This window comes from Agelaius phoeniceus, chromosome 5, assembly GCF_051311805.1.
Source record: "Agelaius phoeniceus isolate bAgePho1 chromosome 5, bAgePho1.hap1, whole genome shotgun sequence".
In the NCBI taxonomy this organism is placed as follows: domain Eukaryota; kingdom Metazoa; phylum Chordata; class Aves; order Passeriformes; family Icteridae; genus Agelaius; species Agelaius phoeniceus.
The window spans coordinates 7,946,210-7,959,318 of NC_135269.1; positions in this window are offsets into that span (position 1 = coordinate 7,946,210).

Below are 13,109 nucleotides of genomic sequence, written 5' to 3' on the forward strand. Positions count from 1 at the left end.
CCACAGCAAACAAACAAACAAACACAGCCCTGCTTGAGAGAGGTGCCATCAAATGCCACAGCAAACACATCCTGTCAGTGGCACACAGCCCACAGCCAGTGCTCTCTGTGGGGAGCAACTCAAAGAATCACAGAGTGGGTTGGGTTGGAAGGGACCTTAAAGCTCATCTCATTCCACCCCTGCCATGGACAGGAACATTTTCCCCTGTCCCAGGTTGCACGAAGCTCTGTCCACCCTGGCCTTGGACACTTCCAGGGCTGGGACAGCCACAGTTTCTCTGGCATACTGTGCCAGGGTCTCACCATCCTCACAGGGGAGAATTTCTTCCTAGCATCTAATAAAAACCTATGCTCCTTACGCTTAAAGTCATTCCATCTTGTCCCATCACCTCCATGCCCTTGTAAAAACTTGAACTTTCATGTAGGATTCCTTCAGACAAAATCAAGTCTTTTTAAGGTCTCCCTGAAGCCTCCTCCAGGCTGAATAACCCCACTCTCATCCTGTCCTCTTAGGAGAGATGCTCCAGCCCTCTGATCATCTTTGTGGCCCTCCTCTATCTCATTCAACAGATCCTTATCTTCATGGCAGCCTAAAATGTTTGGATCCCATCTACAGCTCAGGATGACCCATGACAGTCTGGCTGATGTGTGAACTAGGAGCACTCAGCTGCTCCTTGCTCAGTATTTGTTTATTTTTTGTTTCCTTTCACTCGTGGTTTTAAAACACAAAGGCAAAAAGTAAGCAATAAGCAAACCCCTTTCTGAGCAAAGACATCAAGCAAGAAGGAAACAAGGTGTGTTCCACTATAATTCAGTCCCTTAAGGCCATTTTCCTTTAATTTTAGAAGAGGAAATAGATGTATCCTACATCTTGGCACAGCTTTCTTTTGCACTCTGAACAATAGCAAATGCTGCAGGTCAAAGGCATAGTGGAAGAAGTTCTCAGTGGTTTTGGCTATTGCTCCAGTGAGGATTGGTCTCAGTTCAAGAACTAGTCTTGAGTCCAGAGAACATCCTCTGGATGCTCTGGGACAGAAGAGGCACAGCAGTGCATGTTCAGTATATCTTCCTTCTCATTTTCAAAACTGACTGAGCTGCAAAGGGAAGCTCCCAGGCCAACACCAGCACAGGGAGCATGGACAATGCAGAGGTTTGCAGACTACAGCTGCCACAAGCATGCTGGTGCACGATTCTTCCATCTGGCTCCCCAGCACTGACCAGGGGAGATTTTTGCAAGGGTGTCAAAGAAGACCTCAGTGACTGTCCACACACCCTGAGGACCTACAGAGAATGCTGACAGCATTTTTTAATTATGTAGGAAGAAAGGTTTTCACTTCTCCCAGATGTGACGCCACCTCTGAGACACAAGCAAACAAGAAAACGCTGACCTCAGTTTGAAACCCAAGCAGCTTCCAAGCAGAGCAGAAAGAGCCACTTAGGAAAGATGTGAGGAGAGAAAGGATGCACTGCCACAGCATGAAGCCCAAAACCAAACATGCTTCATTAATCACCTGAAAGAAAAGGTTGGTGTGTCTGTGTAATATTCCAACAGCACAGGAACAGGTGAATCTACCACACATCAGGTCTGTCCATACTGGATGCCCACACACCCAGGGGTCTGCTAGTTACACTGGGTTCACCACAGGCACACCTTGCTCAGCTCTGCTGCAGCCTCCTCACCATGCAGAACTAGAAGCTGAGCTAAATTACATCCACCTGATGAGAGAAAGATGCAATTTCATGAGCTACTTCAGAAATGTCCCACTGCACATTGCCATCCTGCCGTGCCCAGCAAGGGGGAGGCTGCAGAGGGAGGTAGGGAAGGTTTGCAGCCTGGTTCAAGCTCTCACCACCCCGAGCAGCTCCTAAGAGCCCACCAGGAGAGGATGAACTTCCCAGGATCCACTTCCAAAATAACCAAGGACATGAGGTGGGAAGAAATCAATGCCAGGGCAGCCAGAACTCCAGCACAAAATGTAAGGCAGGACTGTGCCAATGGTGAACAAAATCACGTCAGTTTCTTCATTCTAGGTGTCCCTACCTGTTTTCCCCAATCAACTGAGAAGTTTTATGTCATTTTGAAGTCAGAGCAGAAAAAGGAGAGGCAAGAGCCTGTCTTCCCACCTTCATCCCTCCACGCTCTTTCCTCACCTTGTTGCCTTGAAAAAAGGGAATGGGGTGTGGATGTTCAGCAACCAGCTCAGCCTGAGCTGGATCCAACAGCACCAAGGTCACCAGTTAATGCAACAGCCTTTTTCCTCCTCCCCTGTGGCAGTACTGTTGTATCCCTGCTGTAACAGCCCTCACTTGCTCAAAAGGACATCACTAACAGTGTTTAATGACCATCTTCCATGTTTAGTCATCATAACTCGGGCAACCTCTCTATTACCGGCCATCTCTCCACCCCTGGCTAGATGTCCAGTGAAGGGTAAGGCTTAGGTTGTCACTCTGCAGGACACCCATTTATTGTGATTCTTGGCAGACTGGGGCAGGCTAAATGTACAAATGGGAATGAAATAATCTGGCAGTTGCTACAGAGAATTGGAGCAGTACACCTGTTTTCTTCAGTGTTGTCCATTTGTCAACAAAAGCAAGTGTGTGCATCCCCTCCATCCTCAGTGCCAGCACAGGAACCAGGCTGAGATATCAATTTAAAACCAGGCAGACCCTCTTTGTGTGACTGCTGTCACAAACTACAACCAACATGTAGGGGGAAAAAAGGAAAACACAGTGCCCTCCCATAAGACAGTAGAGGTCGTTATGGCCGATACGATCAGTTGTAAAACCTGCAGGGACACATCAATCTCTCTGCCTCCTGCAAACACCTCTGCACAAAGTTTCCCAGCATCTCAAAGTGCTGGAGAACAGCCACAACAGGAAGAACGATAACTGTTCAGGAATTAGAATTGATCTCCTACTGCCTGATAAACACTGTTAGCCTGGGGTTGTTGACTTGAAGCCAAGTTCCGCTAAATGGACAAAGTTTCCAAGTCAACCCTTCCTGGTGTTTGACAAGGTGAAGGGAAGGAACTGAAGACAGCTCAAACAAAGCAGGTATTGTTTCCAGTAGGCTGTGGAAAGATGTGAGTGCATGACCCATCAGAAGAAAGTGAGGAAAAGAAGCAGGGGTTGCGTGAAAGCTGAGGCAAGCCAAGAGTCAGTTTGGATGATCCAGCAAGGAAAGCAGGGAGTGTTCACCACAGGAAGAGCCAAGGTCAGTAACTTTCACTTGGCCAATGTGAGCTTGCAGGATCTGAGCAGGCCTCTCTTCAAAGCCCTGCAAAATGAGGACTCTGCCTCCTCTTTACCAAAGGTTAGTCATTTCCTGCATTAAAATGTGTCCCTTTTTTTCCCATTTAACTCCATCTTAATTCTGCTTCCAACCATTAGCTTTCACTGTGCTTCTCTTCTCTAACTTCTGCAAACCACGGTATTCCTTCCCACATGGAGATCCCTACTGACTGCAAGCAGTGCAACTCTTACTCTTTTTTTCCAGCTAAGTGTCTTAGGTTGCAATGCAAGATGCAACCAAAAGTATGTATTCTATCAGCATCTGTTAAAAACAGGTGGGGCAGTTTTCTTTATCTCTTCCACAGGCATCCTCCCTCCAGGAGATATCTTCTGTTCATGGGCCATTGAGTCTCACTGCATGGCTGATAAAATTCCATTATCCCACTGTGAGATGCTCCGCCCAGGGGGAGGAGCCAAGCATTTCTACCTGGATGGAATCTGAGATTTGGAGCACCAGAGACAGCCTTTTCCCACTGGATTCACAGAGGAGCAGCTTTTTTCCCCACTGGATTCCCAGAGGAAGACCAGGCCCATCCACACCACCACAGGACCTTCAGAGGAAAACTCCACCCTTCTACAGGATCCCTGCTCCAATAGAACCACATCTGTCACTCCAGGAGGGCTGCAGCCACCATTGAATGGGACTGCTACCAACACCCTGACCAACAGGGTGTCAGGTTGTATTCTGACTCTGTCAGTGGTTTGGGGTTTTTTTTGACTACTGCATTTGTATTTTAATTGTCCTAATAAAGAACTGTTATTCCTATGCCCATATCTTTGCCTGAAAGCCCCTTAATTTCAAAATTATAATAATTTGGAGGGAGGGGGTTTACATTTTCCATTTCAAGAAAGGCTCCTGCCTTCCTTAGCAGACACCTGTCTTTTCAAACCTCGACAGTAAGCAAGGGAGGAACTTAGTGGTTCCTTAGTGGCTTCCTGGAGGGGCTGCTTCTGGCCCAGAGTGCTGCAGGACACATCCACACTTGTTTCTTGGGGTGCTGACCAGCTCTTTCCTGCAGGAAAGGCTCCAGAGAGCGCATCAGTCCATTGAGAGCTGGCTGATATGAAACAGAATGGGGAAAGGTAGGAACACACACTGAAGTGTCCTTCTGGTCCCATGAGAACCCAGATAACCCAACAATCATGCTTCTTCCAATCCTCCAGCTAGGGTGGGAGGTTCTCTCTCCAGCTGGGAATGACCTGGGGATTGCCTGCAAATACAGTAGCAATCACATCAGCAAAAGAGGCTGCCTTTGTCTTTATTTATTTTCAAAATATTCTTAGTGTTGGTGAATGCTCTTTGGAACCTGCTGCCTCACAGATTCTTCCTCCCCAACTCACATTGCAGATCACTCCTAAAATTTCCATGGAATCATCAATCAAGAACAATTAATGGGCAGACAAATTTCACATGGCCAGGACTTCACCCAGCAGTTAATTCACATAATCTGACCCACCACTGAAATTTCCTCAGCCTTACACAGAACAGGAGGAAAATGTGCCAGAGAGATCTACCATCCCACACTAACAATTTCATGCATGAGGTGACACCTTTGCTTTGCTAAAGCCAATGGAAATTAGGGCTGTATAAAGTCTGTGCAACATAGAGATCTGAGCAGCGTCCATAAAATACATCCTACCCAGAAAAAATTGAGGATTTACTACAAAAGTAAAACTTAACCCTCACAGCAACCTTCTCAACCAAGTCAATTCTCACCCTGAAGTGAAAAAACACAATTTGTTTTGGTGGTACTTTTCAGGGACCTGTGTTCAGTCTTGACATCCATCAAATCCCAACACAGATGAAATGACAGTACAAAATCAGCCTCGGACCTCTCAAGGACTGAGCATCCAGTGTTGTCACGTCATGTATTTCCCAACTGGAAGAGCTTCAATAGAAATAATTTCACAGCAAAAGGCTGTTGTACAAAACAAAGGACCCACTTCAAAAAACCAAGCCAAGTCCATCTCAAGACTTAGGAAACTTCCTAAAGGACTGATTAACCTACAGTTTTCATTGAAGTCAACAAAACCCATGGATTTTGCATGGGAAGGGGCAGAGGAGAGATGCTCAGTCCCTGCTGAAAAGCCACCAACAGAACATGGCTACAGGTGTGAGAGGCACTTGTGAAAGAGTAAATGGTTATCCAAGAGAATTTCACAAAGAAGGAAACATTTTTCATTCAGCCATAAGTCTTTCAGGAAATTATTCATTTTCCAAATTAAAACATTTTCTTTAAATTCAAAACAACTCTTTTTCTCCCAACTTTTGTTTACAAAAGAGTGAAGTGCTTCACCTCTGTCCTGTTTCATCCTTCCTCCACAAAATATCAACCAAGCCTTGCGTCTTGGGCTGGGAAGTCAATTTTTGGAAAAAAAAATAAAAAGAAGTGCTGTGAGGCTTTGCTTGAACAGCTGTAGCTGTAGCTGCTGCTGCTGCTGCTGCTGCTGCTGCTGCTGCTGCTGCAGAGGGGAAGGGGAAGGAAGAGAAATTCTGCTCTTCTTCACCTGTTAGTGATGGGCACAAGGCTATTTGTAATGAGCTCATTAGACCCCAAGGCTTACTGCCAGAAAAACAAAGGGGAAAATCAATTCCTTCACCTCTTCAAGAGCCATTTAAGCAGTCCTAATCAGAAAACAAGCATCTAGTTCACTTCTACTTCTTCCACCTTGATTCTTTTTATGTAAGACAGATGCCTCCTGTGGGTCACAGCCACATGTGGTCTGTATGCCATGAGTGAGCAATTTCCAATCCACAAAATAAATGTCCTGTTGTCTTTTGCTCTTTTGATCTCTTGTTTCACTGCAGTGTTGCCAGCATCCCTAGGAAGCCACATGAAAAATTCACAGGCTTTGTGGTAAAACTGAGTCTCTCCCTAAGCCCAGCTTTGCCAGGAGTGGGGACATCTCAGACGTGACATCTGCTCCTGTCCTCCACCAGACTAAGAGCTGTGGTAATAATGTGACCAGTCAGGCAAATGATTTGCTAGTAATTTAAATCTTATGGATGCTGAAACAAAGCAAAATTGAATAAAAATCACAAGCCATGGACACAGGAACTGTCTCTGAGTGTGTCAGCTGCCTTTTACCTCTGTGAAAATTGGCAATGTCTTAATGTGTCACCAAATTGAGAACATATTGGTAAATCCATCCAATTACAGGAATGGATGTGCCTGTGTGGGAGAGAAGAGGTGTCAGCCCAGGGGCAACCATGAGTAGTTGTTACAAAGCAGCAGGAGACAATACACTGCTTCCAGGAGCACCTGAAGAAAGGAGAGGAACACACAGCTCCATCTGAGACTAACAAGGGGAAAAAGGATAAAAACATAGTAAAGAATGAGCTCCCCAGCACTTTCTGCTCCTGTTGCACATCCTTGGGAGCAGCCAACACAACCTGCCTCACACTAATCTACAATAAGGAGTCTCTCTCTGCAGCCTCAGGTGTTAGTCTGATACAGCCAGGTCCTCCCACGTACTCTCACACCCCTCCTGGTGCCAGCACCAGCCCCTTGGCGGCTGCCACACACACTGACCTGGTGAAAATAACCTGCACAGAAGGGAGAGGCTGGTTTTCAGCTCCTCGGGCTGACTCACTGCCCAACCACACAGCAGCAGTGCTGCTGTAAGATGGATAGTGGGAAAAAGCATCCCAAAGTGGGGAGAGGAGTGGGAAACCACAGCCCAGCTGGATCCCACTTGGGCCAGCTCTCCGTGGCCATCTGCCTCCCATGGTGCTCCATGCTGCCATTCCCTTTTTGCTTTCTGACATCTAACCCCACACACCCACAACTGTTTTCACTTTCGAGCAAACCAGGCTGGAAAACTGAATTTCTGGGGCAGTCTTTGCACACTGTCAGAGAGCGTGGCTGTTCTGCTGTCTGTGCTTCAGAAGAGCTCCTGTGTGCACAGCTCTCTGAGGCTTTCAGCTGCAGCTCTCACCATTTACTTTCTACCTTTCAATTATGACCTCCCCAGCTGCTCTGTGCAGCCACCTGAGAGTGACCCAACAGTTTTGTTTCAAAGGAGTCTGTAGCTCCTTTGTTGGGGGGTTCATGGGGGGCAGAGGAACAAGAGTGGGGGAGATGAACCTGGAAGACAAGCAGCACTTCCATGGTTCATAGATAACAGGTCCCCAGAGCCAGACCCTGCTGTCTTTCATTGGTGCTGCCCCTTTATTCACCCAGGAGCACCATGTATCTCCAAACAACACTGCTGTCTGCCACTGGTGGCCTCCTGTGTCCAGACCACCCTGTGTGCAGGCTTTAGAGAGAAGCCCCATCCTTTCCAAGAGAGAAAGTTAACTTCAGTACCCATTATATCTGATTATCCAAAACACAGCACAGTCTCCTGGATGCTTCCTTGGCAGTGTGACACACACTTCCAGCACCATCGCGTCTTTGATGAAGAGTTGGCCACAGGAGTAACCACCTCCACACAAGATTGCTGAAATTTCCAGGCCCTGAAATCCCCATGATATTCACTTGCCAGCTCACACCAGTATTTTGATCTTCACAGCCTCAATGAAGATGAGCTGGGGGAAAATGATGCAAGGTAGGTGGGTGTTGCTCTATTCACAGAGGCAGCAGGTACTTTCCTAATGTTCCTGATTGCCCCTGAGACATTTCCCCTCACCTTGAACCCTTCTGTTCCTTTGCTGCCTAGTAAAGTCCAAGAAAGACACTGAAGGAATTTTGGGGGTTCAGTTTTGTCATTTAGCAGCATGTGAAGGGTCATTAATGAATTTAATTTAACTCTGCAAGCTGCTTTTATTTTTTTTTTACGTCTTTACACAAGTATGACACTAGGTGTGCAGATCTTTGTTTGCATTGATAGTCAACAACTTCAGAGCCCTACAGAAGAGCACAAATGCCTGCCAAAGACAAATTGCTTTCGTTCTCTTCACTCCCCCTACAAGGAGGCAAGAAGGATAATTGCAGTAGGTGTTGTATTCCCCACCCACATTTTTTTCTCACTGCCAAACACATTGCATCAGGAACAATTAGAAACTTTTTCCTTGTGTGGGCCCTTAGCCTATATATAAAATGCACAAACATTTTTCTTTTTTAAAACTAAGCAAAACAAAATCCCACCTCCTATATGGACTCACTTTCAGGGAGCCAGTTCAGCTGATAAGGTGAGCAAAGTCAGTGGGATAGCTACAGCCACAGAGGAAAAGCTGATCTCCCAACCTTAGGAAGGGAGAAAAGGATGCTCAGGGACTGCTCATTCCATCAAGGAGACAAAGATAAAATGAGAAAGAGCTTTCTGAAAGTTACAGCTGCACACACTCACCTCAGAAGGACTGCAGAAAAAACAGCTTAGATCTGCAACTACTTCTGCTTCTGCTAGTGATGGTGTGTTGTTCCCCAAAGAACCTACCCAGGAAGCAGGGGTCTGTTACTCTGTGTGATAAACTGGCACAGCATGACTGAAACCAGATGGACAGTAACCACCTGACCCCAGATGGGAACTGGAACATCCATTACCAACACTGAATGCAGAAGCACCAGCTCAGCAGCCATCATCAGCATGAGAGCCCAGCTAGGATCCATGCTTGGCACTGACCAGACAGACTGAGAGCAATATGTGATGCTTCATATTTAGACATTAAGGCAGATGCTGGCAGCGCCTGTCCAAAGCAACATCCTCATCTAGAAGAGGTGCATCAATCCCAGCTGTGTTTTGGGATGTCCAGTCCAGACAAAAAAAAAGCACAATGCATAATCCTCCACAAGCAGTTGCAGCAAATATTTCAAAACAGCAATTTCATTTTGTTTCATGCAGTCACTTTTTAATGCTGGTTAGTGCTCATGCCTGATCCCACTACGCCCTGTCCCCCACACAGCAGGAAAATTGCATCTGGTGTGCTGACGCAAGTCAGGTTTTGTTCAGGATCAAATATGTGTGATATCTACATTCCAGAGCTACGACTGTGATGAGGTGGAGCAGAGCAGGGCAGAAGCCCTTGCTGGCTGCTCATGTGCACCTTCAGCCCCCTGCCAAGGGCTGAGCCCAGCAGCCTTCACTACCAAGCTGCTGTGCCTGTCCCAGGCTGTGTCCCCCTCACCAAGGGTTCTCTGGGGTCCCCGGCATCTCCAGGCCTCACCCTCCCACCCAGCACTGCTGGTAGCACTGGTGGCCCCAGCAAGAAGCAGGCACCAATCTATCAGAGTGGGTTATCACTTTCTCTCCTCTGACACAAAATAAAATGATCCCAGCCTTGCTGCCAGCAGCAACCACATCACAAACAAGGAGGAATCTACAGAAGTATTCAAAACATCTGGATGTTGTGCCACCACGGCAATTAAATGCATGCTCACTTTCTCACACGGTGCCTGGGGGGAAACCGACAGCACAGCAGGGCAGAGGAGGACATGCCGTGGTAATTTCGGCACCCTCAAAGCCCAGATCTTTGTTGGAACCTCTGAAAACACCCTTAGTGGCAGGCCTTGCCCCAGGAGCTTTGTCCTCACTGTACGGGGGGGCTGCCTGTCCTTGGAGGACATTCCATGTGCCCATGAGGGACTGCAGTGCCCAGGGCTGCCTCTCCAGTGCTGCCTTCAGCAGCCCCTGTGGAGCTGGGGAGAGCAGCAGGGCTGAGGAAGGGGAACGCCCCTCTACTCAGGACCAGGAGAATCATAGAATCATAGAATATCCTGAGTTGGGATGGACCCACAAGGATCATCAAGTCTAACCCCTGGCCCTGCACAGACACCCCAACAATCGCTGCACAGACACCCCGACAATCCCACCCTGTGCATCCCTGAGAGCGGTGTCCAAACGCTCCCGGAGCTCTGGCAGCCTTGGGGCCGTGACCATTCCCTGGGGAGCCTGGGCAGTGCCCGACACCCTCTGGGGGAAGGATCTTTCCCTGATCTCCAGTCTGACCCTCCCCTGACCCAGCTCCAGCTGTTCCCTGGCTCCTGTCCCTGGTCCCAGAGAGCAGAGCTCAGGGCCTGCCCCTCCTCTTCCCCTCAGCACAAGCTGTGACTGCCATGTCTGCCCTCAGCCCCCTCCAGCTGAACAGACCAAGTGCCCTCAGCTGCTCCTCACACGGCTTCCCCTCAAGGCCCTCCTTTGGACACTGTCTAATGGCTTTATGTCTCTCTGATATTGTGGCATCCAAAACTTGACACAATATTTGAGCTGAGGCTGCCCCAGAGCAGAGCAGAGCGGGACAATCCCCTCCCAGGAGCTGGGCCTGATGCCCCCCAGGACATGGTGCTTTCATGCCAGGCCAGGCTCCTCTCCCTGCTCTGGAGCTGTGGCTGGAGGAGGAGGCCGGGCAGGGATGCACTGTGGGTGGGCAAGGAGAGCAGCGCAGCTGGGGCGCTTCCAGCGCTCTCCCCTCACAGCCTGCCACAACAGGCCCGCCCGCTCCCTCCTTCCCCGCCTGCTCCCTCCTTCCCCGAGTCCACAGCAGAGCTGGGCTCTCCCCACCAACCTGCCTGCAGTCTGCCCCATGGGAGCCTTCTCATGGATCTCTAGTCCATCAGTAAAAATGGAGGTTTTGTCACAACATGGCTGCAGCAGTGCCTCGGCTGGGTGGCATCTCAGAGGGTGCAAGGTGGGTTTCCCCCAGCCCCTTGCCTGGGTCCCCTCTCCTTGCACCACCTGCAAGTGCAGTGTGGCTGGCCTGGGGGAGCATCTGGGCTGTCCGATGCCCAAACTTTCCAACCCTCATACCTTGGACCTGTCCAAAAAAAATCTGCTTGGAAAGTCCTCATCATGACCACCAATACCGACTTTTATTTTCTGCGTCAGGCACACAACAGAAAAGAAACTGTAAATGTTTAAATCATTTAATTGGCCACATTTTGACATCCAATCTTTTCTATCACCAGCACCAAGTTTCCAGTGAGGAAGTTGAGATTCCTGCTGGAAGGTTGCGCAGGTTGTCCCTAGCAGTTACTGCCTGTTATTCTTGAAGAAAATCCCAAGCCAGCATCCATAGGTAGCTCACGTTACCTCCCAGTCTCTCACCTTTAGGTTCTTGTTGCTTTCATTGCCTTTGGACAAGGCACATGCTCTCTCAATTATCTTTTCAGCAGAAGCTTCTAGTTTATTTGCAGCCTTCAAATACCTTTTTGTTCCAGCTGATTTCATTACCTGGTGGAAACAAGCTCTTTGCAGCACGGGTGAGCTTGGCTTTGCATGGATGTGCGCTGCCTAATGAAACAGGGCCCTGCTTACTCACTGCAGTTCCTAGAAGTTCATTCAGCAGAAATAAAGAACAATTTGACAACTTGTCTACCAGGCTACAGGCTGCTGGCTAGTTTACAAATCAGTAACCAACCAGATGAGACTAAAATCCTCTGCCTGGGTTCAGCTGGATGAGCTATTTTTGTGAATAGTGTATTTTCTGGGAAAAAGCCATTTCAGATGGATTGTCAAGAACTGCAAGTTCAGGTCAAGTGAAGCAAAGAGTTCCAGCTGAAAACAAGCAGGGAAAAAAAATTGTAGCATTGAAAAAGTTTAGTCTGGCATCCCTGAAAATTATTTGTTCCAGAAATGTCAAATGGAAACTTTTTGCTTTTTCACTTCAGGATGGAAATTTTCATTTAAAGATTGGCCTAAATTTCTATAAGGAAGATATTAATTAACAGGAATAAGAAGGAGACTATATCACTCTGGATCATGTCTAGCATTTCAAGATCATAAGAAATGCTTGGCTTTCTTTTTTTTTATTTTTCAAGGGGAAAAAAATCCTGATCTTCTTTGCCTTCAACCAGCACTTCTCCCAAAAACATTCACCTTAGGCACTGAGCAAAACTATGACCACCTCCCTACTGGGTGTTGAAAACACTAAGAACAGCTCATAGCATGTCTTCAAGACTACTATTTTTGGTGTGCACAACAAGGACCACAGAGAATTTACTCAATATATCCAGGGATATGGGATGGGCAAGGAGATTAAGAAGAAAACTTAAGATCTTTTGATACATATTTTCCTGTAATACAGTAAATATGGCTGTCACTGACAGGGATCCTTTTTCTCCAGCTAAATGAAGGCTTAACTCTCATTCCAGGGTCCACTTGAGGAACATTTTAGAGTCACAGTATTATCAACATGGGAAAATTAAATGCAGAGGGGTTTTTGAGCTGTGATTATGTAATAAGCAGCCTGAAAATTCGGGGCGCCTGTGCTTTTGGCTGCCCGACTTCAGATACCTGCAGCCTGATTTGCATGAGCATTAACGCACCCAGAACTCCTACTGAGATCAAAAAAACAACTCAGTGCCTCTGCAAAAACAGGTTGCTGCCATCCAAAAGCAGAGGCACGTGCATTTTTCCAAAATCTGGGTCTGCACCTCTCATCTGAAGTGGCCTCTGAGCCAAAAGCAGATTTCAGATTCAGCAGCTCCTGACAGAATTCAACCCAATTTCTACCTCCACAAAAATCCCACAAAACCCCTCTTAGAACTGCAGAGAGAAAATTTACTCTGCTGTCCTCTCTTTTTTGTTTTGGGTGTTGTTTTTTTTTAATCATTCTGATTTGGGCCATTTCTTCTAGAGCCTAGAGGTACTAAAATTGCTCCACACCCATTACAGGCCACTTACATGTGCATACCCATATCCAAACACAAAAGCAGTCAGTTTATAGGAGACACCCAGAGGTCTCACTGAAGAGCAGACAGGCACAGAAGTTTGACAAGAACCTATCCTGTCCACAGGTAGGTACTGAACATCCATGTTCTGCAGCTGATAACTGGGGTTATCACTGCCAGAAAGCAAAAGGAGGTAAATGCATCAATGTGCCAGCAATCTGTGGCCAAAAGAAGGGGGGGAAAAGCACTTCCTGCTTTTCTCACAGCAAGA